Here is a 21,701-nt window from a genome sequence, read left to right on the forward strand (position 1 = left end):
GCGCATAGCGCCAGTCAACTGGGCGGGATTTCTCCTTAGCTTCACTAGATGCTGCTTGCTTTCTAGGTTCTAAATATATTTTTTCCCACGGCTTCCCTCTTTCTTAGTATTTCTTCGCAATATAGCTTGACTCTTCCCGAAGCAGAGACCGGGACAACAAAAGCATATAGGCTAGTCAATCTTACAGGGAACACGATGATGCGAAACTAAGGCAAGGATGGGCGGCAAAGGGGGCGTCGTATCTACAGGAGGCGGCCGTGGAGCGAGCGAAAACGTCGAGCGAGGATGCAAGAGCACGCTCGATCGGCGACATGCCGCGTCCGAGTCCAGGGCCGGAGTCGATCGGCAGCAGCTCCTTTCTCTCGTCTCGCGCCTTGCACATAACACACACACACACACAAACATATGAAAGGTCTTGCGGGGAGGCGGTGGTGGCGACGACGTCGACGACGAAGCAGCCGACGAAGGCGCCGACGCTGTACGGAAACCGAGAGAGAGGGAGAGTGTGCGAATAACTCACGGTGGCACTAATTGCGGGGTCCGAACGCGCGCCGTGGAGGCGGCGGTGGCGGCGGCGTCGGCTCCGGGGGCTTACTACGCACACGGGCGGCGCCTCGGGCCCCCCGGAGGGGTCACGCCGACGATCTGACCCCGCGACCCCGAAGGGTCAGGCGGCGCGGCGCCACGGTGACGCGCGATGGCAGCGGGCTGTACATGCTGCAGGGACCGAAGAGTCTGAGAGAGCACGGGGCTGCCGGGCGGGGGGAGGAGAGATCATGCCCGCGGCAAGCTTCTTCTATACACACGACGCAAGCGGCCAGCTTCTTCAGAGAGTTCTGCGAGACGCGCGAGCGCGCGCGCGTTGAGCGCGCGCTCAGCGCATGCCGCCGCCGCTGCCGCCCCAACATGCCGGCTTGTTCTTCATTAGCGCGGGCGCCACAAAATGCCCCGCCAACCCCCCTCAACATCCTCTGCCGCTGTCGCGGAATGGATGAGGGAAGTGGAGCCCAAGTCTCGGAAGCGCGCGCGCACCGCGGCGTGAGTTGGGGGAGGAAAAACAAAAGAAAAAGCACACACGTGACCCGAGCACGCCGTACTTCTTTACTATACAGAGGACCCGCCGGATTGCTTGCAGTGTTAACTTTGCTGCCCTCCGTGTACATGCGCGCAATAGACATAAGGATCACGAATCGCCGCGGGCAATGGAGCACAGTGCAGAGAGCAGCGAGCTCGCTCACATGAGGGGAAACGCTTCCTCCGAAACGACGCGGCTTCGGAGAAATGCCGTCGTCGCGAACTTGTGTAGACGGGGAGGTCTCGCGATCCTCCGACGCCGTCATACAACGACGGATGAATGGGAATGAAGGGAATTAAGCGGGGGGCCTAACGAGACGTTTGTCTTGCGGGTATACATAACGTCTGAGAAGCGCTACGCAGTAGCCGGTGTATCTATATGCAGAGAGAGAGAGAGCGGTCGGAGAACCGCGTTACAGTTTATTGCACCGCGCTGTAAATGCGCGTGTTCGTAGGACGGGCTCGGGATAAATGCGACTGTTTGCCGGGTAACAAGAATCTAGGGGCAGAGGAGAGAGCGAAGTGGGGTAATAAAGCAGCGGAAATGACGTTGAGATTAACCGGACGCATCTCGCACACTGCCAGGGAGCCCGCTGAGCTCCCTGGCACGATGCAGGCATGTCGCGAACAGACAATTTGCTTAATTGAGGAAGGGGTCTCTTCGTCCTAGCTTGCTCGGTGAACTGATTGGTCCGTAGTTCACTCTTGGTAGCCGTGGAGCATGTAGTAGCTTAATGATCATGAGACAAACGCTTGACGGGTAACGTTCTGGTAACAGACTGGTATCAAATACCGCCTGGTAACATTCGGAATCGACTTACGGAACGATCGAAACAGCTATTGTCCCGTATTTCAAGTCTGAGCTCACACGAACCGGAATGAATTCGAGCGTTTGCAAAACAAACAGACATTCTGTCGTTTGAAACTATAGCCTTCACGCATTCACTCTGTTTCATTAGTCTTTCTCTAAAAAATTTTCATTCACGTCACCAGCGAAATATGAACGGGTCACAACGAGAACATGCCGGCACCACGGCATGCCAACACAACAAACACCACCAGCGTTCTCCAGTTTGTCGGCAGTCATTAAACAACAAATAACAACAACCACCAGCGTTTCTACTGTCTTTATATTCTCTATGTGTCCCATTTTATATTGCGGTGGCAACGTGAACCAAGAACTAACAAGCCCGTTTAACTGCATTAGTTACAGCTCTCCACCAGATTTGCGGTAATGAAGGGAAGTTGCTTTTTGCCCATACTTCTCCATGTATTGCTCAAGCGGAAGACTCCATCTGCAGCGAACTATCATGCAAGCGTTAACGTAATGCTTTGAGTTCTTCAAGTGTACGCGTAACTGCGGCTCTTTCTCTTCCCTTCTTTCTCTCTTTACCATTTATCCCCTTTCCCCAGTGCAGGGTTGCAAACCGGACGTGTGTCTGGTTAAGCCTATTGCCTTTTCTTGCTTCTCTTTCTCTCTCTCTCTCTCTCTCTCTTGGAGTTCTCACACTTTTTGTCCAGGATGCACTCTAAGGTATTCATGATAGATCGGTTTTGTTCGGTTTTATCTACTTAAGGGCCTGTGTGTTATAAGGGAGTACATAAGGGATGGAGCTACATGTTGCTATTTAATCGAAATACAAGTTGAAGTTTTGCTAACTTTGGCAAAAACATCGATGGACAACAGCTATAGATGCAACGTGATGGGGAAGGTCGTTCCTGTCTAATGCAGTCGGGAAGAAAGAATGAGCCTGAAAATGTAGTAGTGTTGGAACGTGTGCGTGAAGCTACACAGAAAAAAAAACTTATGGAGAAGAGTGAGGCTGGCAATACGAGGACGACAAGAAAGAAGTAGCAAGTTGCTTTTGGCTTTCAAAGATGATACACTGATGTATAGCCTATATGAATAGGAAGAATGAATGAACCTCGAAGTTGTTCGAGGTATTTTTTTTTTTTTGATGAAGTCATCTTGACCCCTCTGTAGTGCTCGTCATTCTAAATGTCACCTTTGTCTTTTCAGAAGCAGACAGTCATCATGCTTTGTCACGTCACGTTTTAAATTTGTTAATGGTCGCGACTGGTCGTGAAGCTACACGCGTAATATGTAATCTTCATTCACCCTATCCGAGTTCCTCTGAGGATTCCACACAATGCTTCGATATACAATGCTCAAGCTATAAATTAAGCCGGATTGCGTTGCACGTCAGCATAAAAGAAATAGCACCTGCATCGACTTGCATGCTATGAACGAAAACTCGTAGAAAGTGTAGCACAGAGCAGGACATGTTTATGGATGTTATGAATAGCTAGCGCATATACGAAGATAAATAACAGATGCGAGTACAAACATAGCGTTAGAACTTCTCTTCGAAGAACTTAGCTGCGGCCACTGCCTTACGCTCTCTCCATATCGCCAACCCAATTTTCGCAGAAACGTAGACCTGGAATGTCTGGAGCACACAGCGAAACTTTAGCAGGCTTTTGAAACCGTGCGGCATTTTTAACGCGTCAGGTACGCGCAATACGAGAAAGAAATTCCAGCGACAACGCGCAATTGAGAAAAAAGTGAAGAAAACTGAAAAAGAAACCGGAGGACAACGTGTTGCATCGAACGACTGCCCGTTTTTAATTAGGGATAATTCCTCGCGACCGCGCCCACTCGCCGAAGTGCCACTGCGTATACGAGGCCCGAAATGCACCTGGCGCAGATCAAAGCAGTACACGCGGCTCACATAACCGATCGTTTAACAGGCCAGCCCCGGGGGCGAAGAAGGCAGCAGTGACAGCGTAAACAAAGCGAGCGAACAGAACCAAAACAAAAAAGTATCTAAGTGACGGTTAAAGCAGGCTGAAAACGCCGGCCAAGGCGCGCATTTGGCGTGAGTGCAAAAGGCACGGAATCGTAATAGCGAAGACAACAACGGAATGCGTTCATGAACGAGCCGAGCCGCCCATGGCGAAGTGCGCTGTGTTCTTGTTAAGTGCTAGGTACGACTGTCTGGGTACCTCCTACCATTTGGAATCGGCATGCCCCCCTCCTCACCCCACGCCGGGGGCATCTATACGAGTATACAGGTATGTGTACGGTCGTCGTCGTATAGAGGAGGTTCTGGGAGGAAACGTATCTAACGAGGGGGCGAGAACTCGGAGGAACAAAAAGAGAAATCGTTGTCTAGCGCCTCTGGGATCACTCCCAGAAGTCACAGAGATCATTGCAGTAAACGCGCCGCTGCAGCAGCAAGCAGTCCGAAGAACGACTGCGGTTCAAACGTAGAAACTGAGATAGCGGGGAGGAGTCGCGAGAAGGCGTGTAGAGGGCTCGCCTGCTAATTCCCAGCCGTACACAGAGGCGGCCTGCTGATGCTTCTGTTTCGGCTTCTTCTATATCGGGGGAAAGCGGCCCCGAGATCGACGAAGAGCCGGAAAAGAAATTGCAGGTTTGCCGCATTTCGAGCACCACCCCGTATTATTTGCCAGGTCGGCCCCACTCGGGGTGCAGTTCGCACTCTGTCTTTCGTGCGCGTTCGGCGGTGTTTCGGATGGCTGCAGCGGCCGCACACACTCAGTTGCAACTGAAACAGAAATGCCGTCCGCCGGCTGGGACAATTCGTTTTCCTCTCCTTCCATCTTTACGTCGTTCTTCTCCCGCGCTTCCAAGCGCGCGCGCCTTGCCCGTTCGGAACGTTTTTGTGGTAATTAGCGTGTTCTTCTTCGTCTTTCCTCGATGCGCGCGAGTCGCTCTGTAGCTTTGCTACTCTGCAGTGCTTTAGGGCCCTCGGTGAAGCCTAATTGTCGAGAGACACGCAGTGCACTTGTCTATCCTTCGCTCCGTTCGAGAAGCAGCGGTTCAAGGCACGCGCTGTTGCTGCTGCTGCTGCTGCTGTCCCTGCATCCCAGGCACACAACCAGACCCAGAGGAGGCGGTTATGGTGACGCCTCCTGGGAACCCGTAGCCTAGCCGTTCGCTTTCCGGATCCGTTGCTTAGCACCAGAGGCTTTAACGACCGGAGAGACTCGGGGGAAAACGAAGAAGGACGCAAACTGGGCTTAAGGGGGATGTCCTCCTTCCAATTACGAGCGTTTTGCAGAGTGCTTTACCGTTTTCTATTTTCGTTCCTTCTTGCTTGTGCTTCGCTGCGACTCAGCTGCTTTCTTTCTTTATCTCTTTTTTGTTCACCCCCAGAAAGCAGCAACAGGCCTTTTCTCTTCTTCTGGCCGTGGCACCGCTCTCGAACTACAACCAGCGTCCGCAGAAAGGCACAGGCTGGGACTGCAGTGCAGCGGCGTTTTGTGGGACGGGAGTCGCAATGAGGTTGCTCTGTTTTTACCTCTTGAGGCCAAATTGCCGGTGCCTCCCACCAGTAACACACACACACACACCCTGTGGGTAGCGAAAGCTACATGGAAGCTAGTTGCACCTGGAAACACCTTCGTGGCGGAATGCCTGCTCGAACCTGTCTTTTTGGGGGAGGTTTCCTACCATTTAGATAATCAGTACCAGCAGCCACAGCGCGCCGTTTCGCATATGCCCCGGCGTCTAAACGTCGTACCCGCAGAATACCCGCAGAATTTCAGCTTCTGGAAAAAAAAAAGGTTATTGGGCTTTCCGGTGCATACAAGAAATTTTTTGTTGCTTCCTCGCAGCAAGTGGCCTTTTAAAAAAAGAAAAAAAAAGAAAAGGTGCGGATTACGTTTAAATAAATGATTAGATAGATAGATAGATAGATAGATAGATAGATAGATAGATAGATAGATAGATAGATAGATAGATAGATAGATAGATAGATAGATAGATAGATAGATAGATAGATAGATAGATAGATAGATAGATAGATAGATAGATAGATAGATAGATAGATAGATAGATAGATAGATAGATAGATAGATAGATAGATAGATAGATAGATAGATAGATAGATAGATAGATAGATAGATAGATAGATAGATAGATAGATAGATAGATAGATAGATAGATAGATAGATAGATAGATAGATAGATAGATAGATAGATAGATAGATAGATAGATAGTGGGCGGATGCATGAATTCGAATGGATGAGCAGGATATCAAGTGTGCAATAAGAATTCAAACCAGGAAATTATTGTGCTCGTGACGTCTCTTATTACAGCTTGTATTGTGCGTTTGTATATTCTGCACTATGCACTGGGCCGCTAACCTCACCTTGATAGACCCCACGATAATCTTCGTATCTAGCATGCGCCAAGAGAAAAGCCCAAACCGCATGAGAGAGATTTTGTGCGCGACGGCGACGAGCGACGGCTTCGAGCGACGAAAAGGGCCATCGCGAGAACAGACCGCTCGTTCTTGTCGCTCGATCGCTCGCTTCTGGAAATCTAGAATTCGTCGCTCGTCGCCCGGAAGTGCTGTGAGTGACTACCCAATAGCGCGAAGCCGGAACGGTATGCGCACCAGTCATGTACTATACCGATTGTCGCGCGGAACGAGCAAACGACAAAATTTTCATAGGTGCAAGGATAAGAACCTATATAGTGCAAGACCTTTAGAAATATTATGTTGCTCTTTACAGTAAAACACATCAACTTTAATTAATAATGCACGCGTCACGCCAGTTTCGGCTCGTATTTGCTGCCCTCATACCGGCAACATCGGGGAGACGTCGCTCAAAGTCGTCGCTCGCGTGCGGGTACGACTTGTAGGCGACGAGCGAACGCGACAGCCATCTCCGTCGCGTCGTTTGTCGCTGTCGCGCGCAAGATCGCTTGCATTCGGTTATACTAAAGGTCTATAGACTTCCCTTGGAATGCTCGCCCGCGAATATAAAGGAAGTGTTTACCCTAGAGTCCTTTAATAAACAGAGTTATTAAGGACTCTGGCTTAACTTAAGTTAAAGAAGCAATGAACAGCGAACGTGTACCAGCGCCACGTATGTGATGCTACTCAGCAGGCAGTATCGAATTAATTTATGTTCGTAGGCCATCAGAAACGAGGTGAGTGCAGGGGCGGTATTCTGTAAGAGTCCAATTAGTGGACTGTCCATTTCGGCTGTCGCTGATTGGCTGCTGCTTCACGTGCAGGAAGGAGACTGGCTGGCACCTTCCTGCACGTGAAGCAGCAGCCAATCAGTGACAGCCGAAATGGACAGTCCACTAATTGGACTCTTACAGAATACCGCCCCAGGAGGGACCATCGTTTTCGTCGCATGGTCTCCACCGCAGTATACGGTATATGTTCACGTATGTCTTTGGTTGCCAGTATGGCCCCATCTCGTTTCCTTCGGATAGAGAGTCGCTAAAGCCAGTCCTCCCGAGCCCGACTGAGTACCCAGTGGCTAGGTAAAGCTGTAATGTTTTACCAAACTTTGCGAACATCGCGAGATATGCTGTAATGCAGTGATTTGGGCTTGTTGATATGACATCGTGAGGCTTATAGCACGTGAAAAGACAAGGACGAAGGAAGAGGTGACACCCGGAAGAGGTGTGTCACCTCTTCCTTTGTCCTTGTCTTTTCACGCGCTATAAGCCTCGCGAAATATGCCATCTCTGAGAGAGAGATGTGCTCGCTTGCTCTGTTTGGTATACACGGGAAGCGGACGACATTCGCCACGGCAAAGAGGAACGGAGCGGGATTTCACGAGAACTGTACGCCCGATATAGGAAGTTCAGTATACTTACTCCATTCGTTTTCCATAACGTTACTTATCTATGTGCCCGTGTGATGAAGAAAGACTCACTCAGGACAAAGTCGACTGTTCCAATAGCGCTAAGCCGCTCGCATGGCGCGTGGGAAAGCACGCTGGATAAATATTACGATGGCCACAGTAGCAATGGACAGTGCGCACCACAGGGTTCTACAGAGCATGCCAGTGAGTCTTCTTGGTCAAGCCGCACCGCTCACGTTCTCGTAGTAGGGGGAATTTCGGGAGCAATTCCATGCTTGTCAAGGAAACGATGGCATCGCGGCGATGTGTGTGCATTCACGCCCATCCTCGATAGCACGAACGCTCGCCGGCGAAAGTCAATCGAAGCTGCCGCCGACCGGCCGAGAACAGCCTTCCTTCGGGCCGAAGGAAAACAATAACCGTCACGGTACAAATACATATCCTCAATGGGTCACGGAATAGAAAGGCTTTTTCAAGATGTGCCCCCCGCACACACACACTGTCACTCAGAGTGAGTGGAACAGAAAGACCTCTATTGTATATACAGGTACGCGAATTAAAAGCTTTACCCCCCTCTATTTCTTCGCACTATCATCTCGTTGCAAGGCGCAGCCTTTGCTTTCTTCCATCACGCCCCCGTAGCCTGCACAAATTCGCTGCAAGCGTTCCACACAAGGGTACGTGCAGTGTGCGTGCATTCGAGCGCAACACGCACGGCCGGCAGCAAAAAGGAGGCGTCCGCGTTTACGGCGTTTTCTGCGGCCGCGCCTTCGTTATGGGACTCTCTTGTGTCAGTCCGCGAGTCCGCGCGTCGCGCGCGACCTGTTATTAAGACTACTGTGCGCTAGCTCGGCCCCTGCACGGCTGCGTGTGCACACGTTCTCCTTCTCTTTCGAGTTGCTTCCTGCAGCTTTCGCTCCGCAGTGCGCGCATCCATGGTGTGGCGTTTCTGTGCGCCTGCAGTTGTGCTCTATAGAGCGCCAGAGTACGACTCTCTCTCTCTCTCTCTCTCTCTATTGCCGGGCCTAGCAGGCTACGCTCGCTCATATAGTAGACAGGCGCGCTTTCGAAAGCGGAACATGAGTGACGTCTCAGGACGAGAATGAACGACTCAGCTTTACCGGGCCCGAGGGGGCACTGCCATGGAAGCTATAGACACGCGAAGAAGGCATCGGGCGCGGGGCCGAACCAGGACGTGGAGACGCACGCACACACCCAAGACTTCTGTGCGCGCGCACGCGCGCTAGAGAGGCGAAAAGCGAAAGGAAACAATGCCATAAAGGTGATGGGCGGAATATGCGGGTTCCTTGAGCAACGTTCGCGACGGAAGCATAGAGAGAAGGCGCGTAGAGCGGCAACCTTTTCTGTTTGTTTGGTTGTTTTTTGTTTTTGTTTTTCGCGGCGTTCAGCACGCGGTCCTCCCTGGGCAAGACTTCTCTTTCCAACCCGTAATCAAAGTGACAAAAATAGAACCGTTTGACCCTGAACCGCCTTTCGTTTTTCGCGCGCCTTGAACGCCTATCGGCTTCGGCCAAGCCGAGCCCATTTCTTGAAGCTCCCGCGTCTACGTTGCTTCCAAGCCCAGTATCTCTCTCTCTCTTCGGGCTGCGGGCTGGACGCTGAAGCTTTGGCTGGTTGCGCGGGACGAGCTCTTCACACTCCGGGCTTTCTCTCGGACAACTTTTGTTTTTCGTTGGCCGCTACCCGCTTCGAGCGCGTATAGTGGTTTTAGTGGCAGTGGACGGGGGTGATCATTAGCGGTAATTTCTGCGTCAGGCCCGAGTTGGACTTTGATGCTTCCCTAGCTGACGCGCGCCGGACAACTCATCCATAGTTGCTGCCTGTCGGCGCGGAAAGCTTCGGGAACTGCGCCGATGGTTTGGATACTAAGTTTAACACGAGCAACGGGCGGTCAGGTGAAATTTTTCTGGCCGCTACGCGGCGTGGATGCGCAAAACGAGAAACGGCGTATAGGAAAATACCTGACACGCCGACAGCCCCTCAGCGAAAGACGGAATGACGTACACGCGGATAATAACAGCAATTATTCGCTCCCCCTTCGGGCGAAACGGTTTAGCGGGTTACATATTAGACGCGAACGCGTTGGTGACGCCTACCATGCATAGAGGCGCTCCCATGCGAGTCCGCGTACGACTGTTGCGTGCCAACTGTTTTCTACGCTCCGACTTCACCGCAACCTGCGGGTATATGCGGACAATGCGGTTGCAAAACGGAGGCGTGGACATCGCAGAACCATGACATGTACAGTAGCAAACGGACTTCAGTCAAACGAAGAAGCTCCGTGTCAGTCGGAAGTGTACATTACGCTTCAGCGATACCTTTCAAGCTGTCACTACATAGCTTGGGCAGCTATTTTCGCTTTGTAATTGTCATGTGTCCCTATGCGACCGCAGACGCCACTGCTCTCTGTTTGTTCGCAATCTGAGGCCACTCACGTGGTGTGTAATTTGCTACTTCACCAAGCGTTCACATGCGTATCCCTTCGGCTCACTACGCGTTCGGTAACAAACCGGACAGAGAGAAGGTGATGTTCTGAGCGAAAGGATGAGAAATGCAAGGGGCATGGTAGGAGGAAACTGTCCGCGACAGACGCGAATTTGCCGAGGCTTTCCAGATAGCCAAATTTACCCTGAAATAGGATCCGTATACACGCTTCCACGCATGTCTACAAGTTTATATACTGAGCGTCCAAAAGGCACTTGCGCCTGACTGCATGCTTGCAGTTGGACTGATAAATGCCCTTGCACGCGTCCGACGACTGCAATCTCATTGGCTGGCTGCTACTGCTACCTCTGTTACTTGAAAAGTTAATCTGAGATTATTTATCCGCAGGGTTCTTTGAGGCTTTCTTATTAAATTCTGCACATTTTGCAAGATGCAAATTCGTATAACTGCTTACACGCCAAATACTGCCGTACAAGAAAACACACGTAGCACTCACTCACTGTGGATGCACGTTGAAATCGGGTCAAACCCAAGCGGGCTACGTGACGAGGCGGACGTTGTCTTCTTAAAGTGTGCATGCCTCTTATCGCAGAGGTATACTGTTTAGCCTGACGTCAAGAAACCACACAATGTTATCAGGCGCTTGGCATTACGAAGTAAGTTTTCTCCTACAGTCGGAAATTCCGACAGCATGTCCTTGACATCTGCGACTGTGAAGCGGTAATCCCGCGAATTCTGCGTCTATACACACTGCAGTGGGGGAAAGAGAAGGTGTATGCTGTATACGTTAGAACCGACCACCACGAGACCAAAACGTCGTGGTACGATAACATATATAACGGACGCTCAGCGTTGAATACTTCAAAGGCACCACTCCTCTTTGAGTTCAGCCAGATTGCACAACACTGTTTATCTGTTCCTTAACACATATGCGTGCACTTTACACTCGTCCTCTCTTTATAGGTTCCCTTCCACTTTCTCGGTAACACTTTATCACTTTACTCCCGTGGTGCAGTTAACCAGAAATTTCTTTCTTTTCCTTCCACGTATAAGCAGCGTTGTCATCCGTATTGATGTGGAAAGCAAATGAGCTACTGCAAAAGACGTTAACAAACGTTCTGCAATCAACTCGATTTTCATTTTTTATCTCTCCTTCCGAAGCCGCGGTTTCATACTTATATTATCGTTTTTGTGACACCTCAAGCTGTGTAAACAATGATCACGAGCTTGCACAGGTTACCTTAAAGCATTATTCTATTATCTGAAGATTGGGAGACACACGCATTTTGTTCACAAGAATTAAGGTCAACGAGAATTTACAAAGGAGTTGATTCCTCGGAATGAGATCAGCAGCTCCCGCTCATGTAAACGCTACGCCGGTCAGGGTGAGTGAGCCGTCGAGTCGAGTCGAGTCGGTGACTCACCAAAGAGCATGTAAACGTAGGACGGGTCGGGTCAGCTGTTCTCAGTTGCAGCGAAGACTCGTATACGCGCTGAACGCACGTTCTGTTATCTCGCTTCGACGCAGCCTGCCACCACGATCACGCTCAGATGCAGACTACCTAAGCACGGCCAGTTCGGGCTGTCTCAACCCGACTTCGTACTCGACTCTCCCGCGTCAGATTCGTGTGAACGACGGCTATGTAGTGCTGCGCCGTCTAAAGCGGATTCGTACTTTGTGACAAATCATTCCTTGTCAGCCTGCAGAACGACGTGCACACTATAAGTTAAAGCGGGACATGCTTTGTTTGAAGACGACGATGGTGGTGGTGGCGTGCTGGTGAAAGTGATGGTGATGATAATAATCATGATGATTATGATGATGAAGACGACGACAATGATAATGACGATGAGACGGAGGATTCATTTCGATACTGTGTGCCACTAATCTCGTTTATTTTACCTTTCGGGCATATCTAAATCTTGGTAGGTAGATGGGTGGATAGTCGGATGGATGCTATGAGCGTCCCCTTCGAAACTTAGCTTTAAAAAACAAAAATAATAATTCACACCATCCAGCTTATTGAACCACTATTGAGATCATTGTTTTTTTTGTACGCCTCCGTTGTTTGTTGTCTCCATATACTTTTCTGCCACCAAACCTCCAATCGCCTCTTACTAATCTCGACTGCGAACATGTTTACTTTCCCCCAGCTATACCTGAACCCAAGGGCTTCAAGGAGCACATAGGAGCCTAAACCGACAGCTGGATATATATCTTCACATTGTAATAAAACATGTTCCATCGTTTCCCTAGTTTTACAGCAACAAGTACACGCTTCTTCAACATGCTTCAACAAACTGTCTCCTGGTGAGCACAGTTTAGGTAGAGAATAGAAACTTTAACATGTTAACCAACTTCCACGGAATCTTACGGCACAAGAAAAAAAAAGAGAGAAAAAAAAAACGGGAAAAGAGGCAACGCGAAGGGAATGGCAGAGCATCTGCAACAAGACAAAAGAGTGAGCCAAGAGGCTCGATAGAGGTTCCCATGCATCATAGGACAGCATACCAGAGGGCGTGCGTAAGGCTGGTCATACACCAGGGCTGCGCACGCTTCCAGACGGCGACGCAGGACGCAGCTGCGTCTACGAGTCCGGGGAAATGCCCCGAGGAACAGAAGGCGGAAACGCCCTTCCTGCTTGGCTTGCGCGCCAGAAGACTGTCCACAGCCTCGCTACTCAGTTCTTCTTTGTGTATGTTCTTCTTATTTCTACCTTGTGTTTTATGGAATACACCTTCACACGCCCATTGTTTTCGAACCGGCGCAAAAGCTACAACGCTATGTGGTCCCACAAGAACAAAAGGCTTTGGTATGAGCAAAAAAATAAAGATTTTTTTTTGTTGTTGTTGTTGACACCTGCAACGAACGAATCAAGAAAACAAAAGAAAGACCAGCAGGCAAAACCTAGTTTCCGCCACCGCTCCTGAAAATTAACTACTGGTGAGGGTCAGCGGGGCCAAGATCACCTAACGCGCATTTTTATGCAGGAATTTATGAAGCAGGCAAGGTTCCTCTATCTCCACCGCCTCGAAAATAAATAAAACAAGGATGCATGGTGAGAGATGCTGGCAAAGAAATATGAAGAAGCCTTCGCGTCATCGTATAGGCCTCGCTTATAAAGGTATCATTTAAAAAGTGACTTTTTGCAGGCGTCTCTGCAGCTGGATACAATACGTTCGAATCAGCGAGACTAAGAACCAGTTCGGTTTAGTTGAACTGACAAACTCTTTAAACAACCAGTACAGGTTAGTCGAACTAACAATCACGAAAAATAAAGAAAAAAATCTAGAAAAAATTAAGAAAGCAATAAAGCGTGAGGATGGAGTGGAAAGGAGGGGGTGGCGTAACAAAAATGCACGCCCTACTACAGGGCGCTTGCTCAGCAGTCCTGCGTCACGCAGCCACGCAGCTGTGAGTGTGTGCTAGTATACCAACTCTTCAGGGAGGCGGATCTGCCACAACTGCAGAAGAAGCCGTTACGCTTTCCACTCTATAGAGGAACCAAAATTTATGCGACTTGCTAAAGAAAGACCGCCGTAATATACGCAACATCATCGAGAAAGGAGAAACGCGAAACAGAGGAAAACGCTTAATGTGAAAAGCCATAAAAAGAAATCATCGCTGGCGAAAGCGAAGCGAAAAGAACGATGTGGGGGATGAAAAAGGATGCGGAGGTGTTAGCGTGGGCTAGCTCCGCTTACAACACTGCTTTAGAAAAATCCCCGTCGTCGCGCACTTACACGAGAAAAAAAAAACAAGATGGGGGGAGGGGGGGGGGGGGGTTGCAAGCATCGCCCAGTCGTGCCGTGTCGGACGGATACGCGTATACGTCCGTATGGCGAGGAACACGGGGGGTCGGCGAAGGGCGATGTCAGCTCCGGGGCGTCAACCCGCCTCCGAGAGGTCACGACGATCGCCCACTCGACCTGCAGCCCAGCGGCAGCAGGCGAGGTCGGTACCAGCGGTGCCGCTTGCTGCTCGCGTCACATCGCCTATATATGCGCGGAAAGCACAAACGGGAGGGGCAGTTGTTGCGACTCCAGAGGTTAAGAAAAAATAGAAGGGAAGGGAAGAAAAGGGAGGGGGGGGGGGGGTTGCTCTGATCGTACACCTCGATGTTCTTGCTTGTTTGTTATTCCCTATGCTTTTTCCCACCGTCGCGCTCCTATTGTAGAACGAGTAATTTGAATCGTTCAGCGTCGCTTCTGGTGTGAAGGCTGTGGTAACGCACCGATCTCGAGTGCAGAGGTATATACTCAGCCCCCGCTGTCTCGTTTCTGTGTGTGGAGAGGTGTGAGGGGAGAGGGAGGAGAGACTGATGGAAGAGGCCTACTTAGCTAATTGCAGGGCTTGATCATTCAAATGGGAAATACTAGCTGGGATAAGAAGAAAGTACCGAGGCTAAAATAAGCATAGTGACAATGAAGCATTCTCACTGAAAAGAGATGAAGGCACCTAGCGCGATCACTATGGCGAAACCGCATGCTTCTTTCCTGTATGCGGGCAGACCTACTTTAAGAAAATCTCGGTTAAGGCGAATTATCTGGTTAAGCTAACAGGTTATGTGCCCGTGTCTGTATAGTTTCCCATGATTTCAATGCACCTGCGATAAGCTGGACGTAGTAAATAAAAGTATCAAAAGATTGAGACGCAAAAATTGACGAAACTGGAGTTCGAATATTTCTTCGCCTTTGTATTAAAGAAAGCCAACTGCGTGTCGTAACGGCCACGAGATCGCGGATGCCTGTCATGTTGAAAGGCTGTTGGATGGCAAACGTGTTAACATGAGCTGAACCATACCGCGGTGTCGCATTTTTACTAGTTGTAGCTGCAGTATTCCATCGAGCACGTTAGAAGGCTGCAAATCTAGTGATAAGTACTCCATGATTCACGTTATAGGTATGTGCTGCTTGTAACACGAAGGCCAGCACAGTAAACACGACCAAGCAAGCGTAACGATCCCCTTACCTCCTCACTGGCGGTCTCGTTACTTCGCCATCGAGTACCACACGTTCCAATTCTCGAACGTTTTCAGGCGACGACGAAGGGCAAACTGTAATACTATTGACGAGCTGGGGGATTAAACCGTAAGCCTCACGCATGCACAAACCATGTTACTCCTGAAAATCCAGCCAAACAGCGAATGCCAATGAGACGGCTCGAGCGCATAGACAGGAACAGGCACTGATCGAGAGCGAAAGCAAAGATGCTCGCTATATCTTGCTGCCGCGTATCAGGGACAGAACATTTGACGACATCGTATAAGGTGATCAACGCTCCTCTTAAACGACTACTCAGGCCGATATGTGTTCGTGAAGAAAGTTGATTTGCCTCTAATTGATCTTTTCAGTGCTCGGAATCGATTGGGTGTCAAACACCCGAACCCAGCCAGGAGGAGAAAGAGGGAGAGGAGGAACATGAGGGAGATGATGGTACTACGGCTACGGGCGGATTTAGCCTTGCGGATTTAGCCATGGTGGCAAATGCTCCGCCTAAGCATCGCCTCTTAAAGTGCGAGAAATAAACCTGCCGTAGACCGCACACACATCATGAGCAGGCCAATCACACCAACCCAGGCGATTATACGGAGCAGGTGCACAGAATGCTACCACTCCGCCAAGTTCACCCCATACCCACTGGGTACACCCACTGGGCGGATACCCACCGAGCATACCATGTATATTCAAACTGCGGCCAAATATTTCGCACAACCCATGTGCTGCTCCAGCTACGTGTACGGCTTGTCCGTAGAACGGAAGCTCAAGCTTTCAGTTCACACTTCGCGGTGACGACAGTGAGTTTAGCTAAGTACCCGCAATTTCACTAAGTGCCAGCGGAGGGTACTATACCGCGGTTCACGTAAGGTATACATGCAACCGTGCGCGAACTCGTACCAATGAACTTAGCTAACTCCGCAGCACGCGTACACGGGAGTGACACGTTGTAAACTGCCGACAATGAGAAAACGTCTCCCACCCACGTGTGAGCGAGGCCGCGCCCGACTCTTGGAAAGGCGCGCTATATACAGCGGCTATAATGGTGTGTCGCCCCAGCCGGGCTCCGAAAAAAAAAAGAAAGAAAAAAAGGAGGGCACATCCACACCTGCTGATAAGGCACACAAGAAGAGAGCCGCCGCCAAGAGTCCTCCGCGCGCGGCGCGGGGTGCGACAGGACAACCATGTCGCATGCACGCCGGCCAACGCGGGCGGGCGGCCATAACTGGCGTACTCGGCCGTCCACGTGTTGACAAACCGCATTAGCCAGTTTCCGCCGGCGGCAGCGGCGACTTCAAAGGCGGGTGTCAACAAGCGAGACAACAGGCGGGCTCGCGCGCTATCGCGCGGAAGCCGCTCGCGGTCCGTCCCGTGCACCGACTCATGCCCGCTGCACGCTCGGCCATCGAAGCCCAGTGCGCCTGAAGTCCGCGCCCCGAGAAAACAACAGAGTGCAGGGGGAGTGGGTGAGCACCCACGCACCACTTCGCTGGCCCTTTGATGCAGCCGCAGCGGCGTTTCACTTGACAGGGTCCTCAGAATAGCGCGCGTTCTTCGGTGCGAAAAAGAGAGAGGACATTTAAAGGCGCGATTTAGCTCTATATAGCCTGCTGTGGGCGCTAAGGCAGGAAACGATGCGGCGGCATAATGTATTGGTGCGGGCATGCCAACACTCGCTATCGCGCCATCGGTATCGGCATCGCGCGGGAGGTCGCGGCAATTAAGATTAGGCGCGGCCACCGCCCTTTGGGGTACTGGGCGGGCCGCTCGACCATCGCATGCGGCTCGCGTGGCATGCGTCAGCGAGATCCTGTCAAACATCCGTTCTTGGTACTTGGGTGTGAAGCAGATAATGTTGATAACTCTATATAACGGACCTTATGTTAAACTTCTTAGGCACGGGGAAAACCTATCCACAGGGAAAAGCCTGGAGTACGTAAGCACTTCTGCAGATACTTGGTACACGTAGAACAAAAGAAATTGCATACTCCCTCCTCCCAGGAGGTGCGGGCTCCTAAGGAAAGGCCGATATAAGTATGACAGCTGAAAGAAAGCCAGTAGCTGTGTGTCGCTTACCTTATGAAGCTCTACGGCTGTTGGCAGTAACTGTCTTTTCCCTTGGTAACAGTCATTAACCGAAGAAGTCAGTGACTGTCATGGCCCTGCCTGAAACAAAGGGAAATTTTGGTCAGCAGACGAGTAGTGCACCAGTCAAGCGAATAAGCTGTGTCAAAGAAATGAGAGAGGCGGCGCAGCGGGAAGTACGAATTTCTCGTCGAACCTTATGTTCACCTTACTAGCACACATTTTGCATACACAACCAAGGTGTATTGTCCAATCAGCCACTCGCTGCTCGCTGTCTGAATGACTGTCTCACTCACTCACGCGATGCTCTCGAAAGCGCAGCTTTCACTCGCTGAATGAATTTTCGATCATATTAATGCTATTAAAGACGTCGCTCTCGGCTTATGGAGGTGACGAAGACAATCGCGGAGTCTATCAAAGTGAAGTTAGCGCCCCCGTACACAGTGCAAAGCATACAAGCACACGATACAAGCTGTATTAAGAGACGTCATGAACACAACAATTTCCTGGTTTTTATTCCTATCGTATATTTGAAATCCTTCACATGGATTTAAATTCATCGATCCATTCATCCATACACTATCTATCTATCTATCTATCTATCTATCTATCTATCTATCTATCTATCTATCTATCTATCTATCTATCTATCTATCTATCTATCTATCTATCTATCCATCACCAATTTCCCGTGAACCTGGGTCTCTGAAGTAGTCCTTGGTCGAAGGGGTAGTGGGTTGGGCTGCTGTGCTGATGGAACAACGTACAAGAAACAAACCGTCGGACCAACTTTAGTCACTGGGTATGTGGCACCTTGTACCTATATGTGGCTCTTCAACGAACCTATTCGACGCCGACATGGGCCACTGCAGGGATTTGGGACTCGGATATAAGGCATGGATATGTACCGCTCTTCAATGAAGGCATTCGATGCTAACTACGCCAACTGGGTAATTGCGGCTGAGAATGTGCCGCTCCATAACGACAAAAAAAATAATAATAAAAGATTTCTTTTGTCGCCGATAGACGGCGCAGCCTGTGCGGTAGGAATAAGTTGGAAGCAGCGTGCGGTAGCAGCAGGGCAGCGGAAGAGGAACACGACTGCATTTCGACAGCACGATTTCGCGATCGGCGAATTTCGACTAGCCCTATGCACCATCAGAAAACCTTCGAAATTTCTGCCATGCTGGGCAGAATCGAACCCAGGTTCACTCGGGTTCATTCGCAAGGGTTCCTCAAGGACAGCAGTCCGACGCTTTAGCAAGCTGCTCCATGCATGCAGTGTGTATGTGCCACTCTTCAATGAACCTCTCGCAAACTTGGGCCATTGAATAAGTGCCCCTGGGTGTGCGGCCTGAGAGGGAACAATTCTCAGCATTTGCCGCACCGGCACGCCAATGCATCTCCTCTCGAAGGCCTCGCCCGGACTCTGTGACAAATTGTAAGTGTACACTGTGTGACGTAGAATGTGTGTGTGCGTGTGCGTGTGTGTTGCGGGGTGCTTTCTGCTTCCTTTTCGTACTGTTTTCCTCTCATCTATCGCATCCCTTTTCCCCTCCCCCTGTACAGGATAGCCAACCGGAGATAATGTCTGGTTAACCTGCCTGTGTTTCATTTGCCTTTCTCTCTCTCTCTATCTCTCTCTCTCTATATAAGGCTCCTGAACAGACCAACCTTTCAATTTTCGACACCATTCTTAAATTTTCACTAATTCCCATGATACAGCCCCGTCACCAATTCACACTTCACATGAACTACACGTGCTGTGTGAGGAGGAATACGCAACACGCATTGACCAGCGAGCTTTCCGGCACTATACGAGCGATATTGTTCTTAAAGCGAGAACATAAGCTAGCAACGTGCGATCAAAACTGCCCTTCACGTTTTATTTCATATACATGTACGCGATCCACAGGTTGCTTTCCCTAGGGTGCAAATTATGATCGAAACTACGATCACCGCCTAATGAGAACATCATTAAGAGGGCCACATCACGCACCGGGAAAAGAAATTCCAGGCGAACTTTCACGACGTCGAAATCTCTCGCTCAAACTAGAGTTGGATCGAGCGTTTAAAGTGCCACGACACGGCAAAAAAAAAAGAAAAAAAAAATACATATACATACACCAAAACAGAAAGTGGGGGCGCTAACACGCGCGGAGCCTTATCTGTATATACACGCATGCCTAGAGCCAAATGACCGTCGCACGGCAGAATGCGTGAAGACGGAAGCCGCGAAAGAAAACAAAAGCTTCCGCCCAACGGACGAAAGAAAAAGAGATGAGAGATGAGGTTCCCCCCACAGATGGCGCGCAAGGCACACGCCAAGCGCAACGCCGCGTGCGGTGCAAACAAGCCGTGGAAGACGCAGTGGTGCATGGTACGCCATGCTTCAACCACGCTACACGTCGGGTCACAGATCAGCCTCGAAATGAGCCGTGGCCGAAGGCGTTGCATGCTCCGGAAATAAAAGAAAAAAAAATGCGAGGCAACAGGTTCACATTCCACACATGCTCACGTAACTTGGCCGCACTGCCGACAACCACGGGGGCAACCCAACATGCATACCAGGGGGCAATACCATAGCAATGATCCCCCCCCCCCCCCCCCCGTCTCCCCCGACTTTACTGTAGCAGCGTGCAGAGAGGTATAGATAGATAGATAGGCAGAGATGAGAGGCGGCCGGGTGGGGTGAGACTGTCACGACGCGACGTGAGATACCGAGATCGAACTCACGCACCGCCATCATGACTGCACGTTACCGCTATCGCTGTTGCATTCTTTCTTCGGCGTCCCCCGCGCACGCGCGCCCTCTACGCTGCTCTGCTTGAACGAGTGGCATGCCAACGCGTGCGTGCGTGTGTATGGGTGTGTGTAGCCTCTGGACGCTAACTCGCACATTTACGAGGAATGCAATTCTATATACCGTTGGGTGCACGCCATATACGTACGAGAGGCGCAAGGTTCCTTTCTTTCCAACGTGAGGCGGCGCTCGGCCGCGCATTCTGCATCTCTCCGGAGCGCTTTTTCTTTTGTTTACTTCTTCTCCGTGAAGCTTTCCTGAGGAGAACATCAAAGCTCCTTCGGAACTTGAAGATAAGACGGAAGTTTCTCTTTCAAGGATGTTCGGCGATACGAATCACCGTGCATGTGAAACGCCTTTACGCGCATATGAGAAAGATGAGGACACAAAAACGATCGCCATGTCAGATAAGGGCTCGTCATCGCCTCGCTATAAGCCGACGCCGACCGCTGGTTTACGACCGGAGGCGCCATGAGCTCGACGCGCGCTGCTGCATTGGCTGAGTCGCGATGCGCGAGCTCTCAATTAGAGGACGCACGCATGTCGGCAGGTCGCAAGTGCGCGAGCGCCACGCATTTTATTTGTACATCGCTGGCGTCGCCGTGCGGATACCGCTTGGTGCGCGCTCGACTTTTAACGACTGTGCGTATACTTGAGGTTTATGCCTCCGGGAGACGCCGTAAGGTCGCGTCCCGCGCTGCGTTTTCGCTGACGCTGCTGGCGGCGAGGTCGCGCGTGTTTTAGAAGCGAGGCGCGGTGCGTGGACAATGTATACAGCGCGTGGCCGTGGAACACATTCACAGTGTGCACGCAAGCGCCGCGAAGGTTTCGGCCCTGTTTTGCCAATCCAAGTGGCTGCTGTTCACAGCAAAGTTGATCTGCAGCGCGCCTTCGAGGCTGTTGGAAAAAGTACGGAAATTCCGTTTGATAAATTCAACGACTGGCCAGGGAAACTGAGAATTCTCGTAGAAAATTTTAGATTACATAATTTAAATCCTTATCGATAAGCAAGCACAAACGACAATACTGGTATAGCGGCAGCTTGTGCGTGCTCGGCGAAAGTGTGCAGAACACTTACTGCAGCGTTTGAACGTATCATATAGGTGCAAAGAAGCGGCGCAAACCTCTTATGTGCACGCTCATGTGCTCACCGAAGTACTCGCAATTCGACCTGGAGTTTGAGGGATTTCGCGCGATTCGTCATCGCGCCGAACGAAGATACCAACGCACGAAGTCCATTCACGATAAGGACAGCCCGTCGTACGCAGAAGAAGATACAACGTCGCATAGATAACCTGGAATCCGAGCGATCAACAAACTATTGTGAGCCCCCTTGAACCGCGTAGACAACTATCTCAAATATGGAGAACTGTGAGATGCCTACGTTTTGTTTCAAAACAACGCTTACCATTCAAGGCACTAGCACTCTTCCAACGCCGACAAGACCTCGATGTAGCGGAAGATTTCTGTGCTATGATTGCAGGCCAGTGAATGGGCCCAAGTTCACTTACTTTTATCTACGTTCTGGACATACGGGATTCGCGCATATGGATCTGCCGTTCACCACTCAAGAGCTCGACGCGGCACTTGCATTATGTAATCAGTCATCGTCACCTGGCCCAGATGGTATATCTT

The 21,701-nt window shown here is 50.5% G+C and overlaps 1 protein-coding gene and 1 long non-coding RNA gene across 2 annotated transcripts in view; one reads left to right on the forward strand and one right to left on the reverse strand.

Annotated features, from left to right (window-relative positions):
- The window catches only part of LOC119461109 (protein sister of odd and bowel), a 425,754-nt gene that overhangs the window by 203,350 nt on the left and 200,703 nt on the right, over positions 1-21,701 (forward strand). The gene's annotated exons all lie outside the window — the stretch shown is intronic.
- Positions 1-21,701, reverse strand: part of LOC125939766 (uncharacterized) — a 292,339-nt gene that overhangs the window by 95,100 nt on the left and 175,538 nt on the right. The window contains exon 3 of the long non-coding RNA XR_007463141.1: positions 17,255-17,344. This is a non-coding gene — a long non-coding RNA (uncharacterized LOC125939766). The remainder of the gene's footprint in view (positions 1-17,254; positions 17,345-21,701) is intronic.

Source organism: Dermacentor silvarum, chromosome 8 (assembly GCF_013339745.2).
Source record: "Dermacentor silvarum isolate Dsil-2018 chromosome 8, BIME_Dsil_1.4, whole genome shotgun sequence".
Taxonomy (NCBI): Eukaryota; Metazoa; Arthropoda; class Arachnida; order Ixodida; family Ixodidae; genus Dermacentor; species Dermacentor silvarum.